Genomic DNA, 5189 nt, shown 5'->3' on the forward strand with positions numbered 1-5189 from the left:
AAACCCAGTCTAGACTAAATTTGACAGATAATCTTTCTGCCTGTTGTAGCTTCTGCCAGACGTTCCTTTTTTTTTTTATTATTATTAATAAATTCAGATTTATTTATTTTTTCATGTCAAAAAAGGTAAATGAGACGTATATGTTTTCTTAATAAAGACGTTGTTATGTTAATATGATCCCTTGGAATGTAACGACTGGGACAAAGACGAAATTATTTGAATAATATATATATATATATTTTTTTTTTTTTTTTTTAATTAAAAATAAATAACTTCTACAGGTAAAATTAATTCCACCGCAATATAAATGCACGGTTCACCAATTTTCACAATCAAAAGCAAAATAATATGGACTTGTGTGGAACATGTGAGCTGCTACAGGCTAATAGTCCCGTTCTGGTTTGTTTACACGTGCAGGTAAAGGGTTAAAACTCTTGGCGCTGACATAAGGAGCGTCCTGATTGGCTGGCAAATTGCCAGCGCCCTGTCAATCACCGAGTGTAAACAAGGCTCTGATTGGCTGCTGGCCAGTCCGCACTGGGCTGCCTGAAAAAAGCAATTACTGCCCCTGCGGTTTCAAGGCGGCCCCGCGCTCAACGATGAAAGGAGATAAGGAGGGACGGTTTCAAGGCTCCCCGACGGCAAACCCCGTTGGCCCCAGAGCAAAAGGAGAGTCAAGAGTGACTAAATCAAAGGGAATACGGCAAAAGAGGGGAAATTACACGTTGTATAACGCAGAGGCTAGATTCAAGCAACAATGCAGTAACTTTGTTTTAAGAAAATAGAAGAGGAAAGACGTGAAGCGGTGATTGACACAACAGCCATTAATGCGTTGTCGAGGAAGAAGCTTTTTTTTTTTTTTTTTTTTTTTAACAACAAATGTGGAGGTAAAAGTTTCCCCCGTCGACCACGAAGAATTACAGACACGATCTCTGCAACGTTTTTAATGTTGCACCACAAGTAAGATAACAGGATTTAAATACTTCAACCACGTTCAGCACCTTAGTCGCGCAATGTCGACGAAATCTCTTTATTGCCAAACATTTAATAATTAAGTGGACATTTCCGGGTGTTCTTCGAACCTGAAAGGTTTGGTTCAGCTTTCAGAAGAAATTAGGTTTGATGCAAAAGAAAAGCACAACTTTTGTTTTTACACACACAAAAAAAAAAACGCCTAAAACTATGGACCTCAAAGTAATAAGTTCCAAACGTATAATTATCTTAATTTAATAATTGTAAAACACGGCTTAGATATGAAATGCAATTTACAATGACGCAGTTTAAAAGCGCCATTGAAGCTGGAATAATCTATAGAGTTGGGGGGAAAAAAGTAAAAAAAAATAACAATGGAGCAGAACAGGAGAAGTACATCTGAAACTAAAGGCTATTAAAGTGTTAAAATCCTACCTGTTTTATATAAGATGAAGCTTAATTAATTAAAGGAAGCGCTTTATAATTGAAGCCAAACCGAGCAGATTTATCGCGTCTGTAATTAAATAATCGTTACCGTATTTTTCCATTTGCGCGCAGCCTCGCTTTCCAGTTAGATTCCAACACACACACAAACACATGCACACACACAAAAACACACGCACGCTTGTATTTATTCCTTTATTCTTCACCGTCTCCTACTGCGCATGCGTCTAGCCTGCTGTTATAATTGTAATAATATAAAATATTGTATTTATTTTCATTTTTTTTATTAACCAAATATTATGTTTCCATCATTTGTGCAGCAAATCATGTTTCTGGATTCATGCAGAGTATAGTGCATGTGTTGTTATTTTTTTTAAAAATTATTATCTTTGACTGACGATAAGCGTAAAGTGTATAACAAACTTGCCTATTTTCAAAAAATGTGTAGTAGGCTAATCTTTTTCCATGTTGCACGGTAATGGTACTGGCGCAATAAAGATATTGCTTGGTGGCTTTCAAAAGCACCCTGTCGTTTTAATACGTGGATTTACAATTAATTTATACATTGAGTAGAGAAGAGCTTTTATAGCTTGTTTTTATTGGGTGTCTGTCGCTTTCATGATATAGAGGAAGAGGCAGTGGATAGGCATTGGTGAACAGATAGAAGGGAGAGGAGAAAAAAAAAAAAAAAAAAAACACAACACAACAGGCAGCACAAGTCTCCTCTGGCCCGTGCGGCTGCCATAGTGCCCTTACACTGTGGGAGAAGGGTGGAGGCAGGGATGGAGGCTGGGGGTGGGGGTAATTAATGCGGATTGACTGATTGCTCTTGAAACAGACCGGTCCTGCGTGCAGATTGTCCTCGAGCAATGAAGCGTTCCTGACTGACACTTTCCACCTTCCCTTCTTCTCCCCTTCCCTGTTTCTCCCTCTCCCTTTCACCAGACTACACTGCACCGAGGCTCAAATCCCACTGCCATCCCGGGCAGTTCACCCTGCTTTTCTCTACATTAGGGATATTTACGTTCCCCTAATCTGATTCCACATTCTGTCACCCTGTATGCACAACTTCCTTCCTTCTGTAACATTCTTCCTATAAAAAGACACTTCTTATCTTTATTTGCACCTACAGGTAAAGAAGTGGAGATCTAACGTGGTCCATGGTCTTTAAAGGCATTGTTCACTAGCTGTAGCCTTGGTCCAAATAGCCGTCTCCACGGTAGGCCTTCCACACAACCAAACCATCCCATTCTGCACCAGATATTTCTGATAGCCTTTTAATGATGATAATAATGACTTCCAAAGCGAGTCATTCACCAAGGAGACATGCAGCTGTTTAACGTTGTGTTCTTCTGTGAGACAAAAGACACATATCGGAGGGAAAAAAAAAAAAAGAAGCAAAATCCAAACCCCTTCTTTACACCCCTCCAACAAGCAAACAAGTAGATGTCATGACAGAGTGAGACGTGACGCAGGCCACAAAAACAACATGATCTTTTCTGCTTAGAACCGTCTTGTGATGGTGGTTTTCTCTGATTGTTCTTTTTAGATGTGCTGGGGGAGACGGCGTGTGCCACCATTAGTCCACGCACGGAATGGAAGGCAGAAGAAATGTCAATTTTTCAGTGAGTGAATGCATACACCTCCAGACACAATTTTAAACGACGGGTGAGGGAGCAACATGTATACAATAATGATAATGCTGATGGAGACATGAATGGCTTGTGCACCGAATGGACCTGCCAAACAAACATATATCCCACTGTAACCACCTCTAGGTCGCTATGGATAGAATGGAAGCGCAAACATGTCCATGAAGCGTCATAACACACAGGTGGAGGGTTTTTTATTATCATTACCACTTAGACATAAATATCCACACGCTGTTGTTGTGTGCGTGACGTTTGCACTGTAAGCTTATGTTCATGCACAGCAGACACGTAAAAGTCATTCATAACAGGTAGCGAAATGTTGATATTATACACCGCCATAATGGTATTAACACATGTATGTGAGAGTGGCTCAGATGTGAACCATTAGTTTGTTCTCACAACTTTGTTCTCAACCCTTCCCCAAGACTGTCGATACACATTTTAAGAAAGCAAAATAAGCAAATTCCTCGTTTTCCATCTAAGACCTAGGTTTTCTCTAGCTATTATAGTCAGGACTATCCACATGCTACATTTAAAAACTTTTAGGCTGCGAGTTGGTTTACTGTGAAGCGTCCCCAAGGAAAGGCCAAAGGGGGTCAAGAGGTCACCTGACCTCCTGAAACTGATCACTCAACATATTTAGCGAGAATATGCTCCAGATTCCTTTAACAAACGCAATGAGTGGCTGTGCACGATTGATATTTATTATTAAATAATAATAACGCATTGGATTTTATATAGCGCTTTATCATAGACACTCAAAGCGCTTTACAGAATTAAGGCATTATTCTTTCACTCCACACTTAGTGGTGGCAAGCTACTAGTGTAGCCACAGCTGCCCTGGGGCAGATTGATAGAAGCGAGGCTGCCATAGTGCACCATCAGCCCCTCCGACCACCACCAACACTCACTCACACTCTACATTCATACTAGGCAATGTGGGTGAAGTGTCTTTGCCCAAGGACACAATGACAGATACCACTGAAGCGACTGTCCCCCACTGTGACACCTGGAGTTCTCAGTGGTCTCCCATCCAACTACTAACCAGGCCCAGACCTGCTTAGCTTCTGAGATCTAACGAGATCGGGCAATGACAGGTACTGATTCCAATAAAACACGCAGAGAGAGCAATGTATTTCTTTACAGCGAGTTGTACATTTTGTAATATGATGTCAAAAATGGTTATTTTTCAGAGTTCCATCAAAAGGATTTGTCATCACATTTTTGTCATACACGCTATCTTGCATCATATGTGATACAAATGAAAAGACGCAACATGCAACAGTAATTCTAATTTCCTACACGTCACATTAGGAATTAAATACACTTCATTTTAGTATATCATTTTTATTTGTATTTTTTTTTTTTTACAAATGTGTCTTTAAATTGTATATTTGTAATATACCTTAAATCTGTAATGATGTTAAAGAAAAAATTGCTAAATTGCTTTTTTTCCTGCAGATTTGTTTAAACAGTAGCAATTTTCTTTCCTTTATTTCTTTTGCCAATTGAAGTCACTGCCTATCAATTTGAAAAACTGGGAAAATTATCCTTGACTTGGATATTAAAACTGACTTTATTAATAAAAACACTAACAAAACGTATTCTACATTTTTTGACATATTTATTTAGAAACCCATCATGTAGGATTAATTATTAAAAGGCTTTTAAATTGGTGATAAAAAAAAAATCTTCATAGCCTATAAAAGCAACGGAAATTCCTGCACAATGTATAAATCTAGAATAAGTCTGCTACACAATTTATTTATTTAGTGTGGGTGTGTGTGGGTGTGTGTGTGTGTGTGTGTGTGTGTGTGTGTGTGTGTGTGTGTGAGGGAGACAGGAAGAGAGGTAATAACAGCAGCTCGGTTAAATCTGTCTTTATTTTACCGTGTAACATAATATAACACCAGTAAGCCTGTCAAACTTTAACACCCAACTGTGTTGACTTAAGCCGAGTAACTCTACATGTGCTTTAGTCACTGTTTTTGTGTGAGTGTCATCGTTGTGCCTTCATCACAAGACTAAAAAATAATTAATTTTCCATGCAAAAAAAACAAAAAAAAACAAAACCCAAATGATGTCCTAAATTGCTTAAAATTTGGCACCATGCGACTCAAG

This window comes from Gouania willdenowi, chromosome 19 (genome assembly GCF_900634775.1).
Source record: "Gouania willdenowi chromosome 19, fGouWil2.1, whole genome shotgun sequence".
NCBI lineage: Eukaryota > Metazoa > Chordata > Actinopteri > Blenniiformes > Gobiesocidae > Gouania > Gouania willdenowi.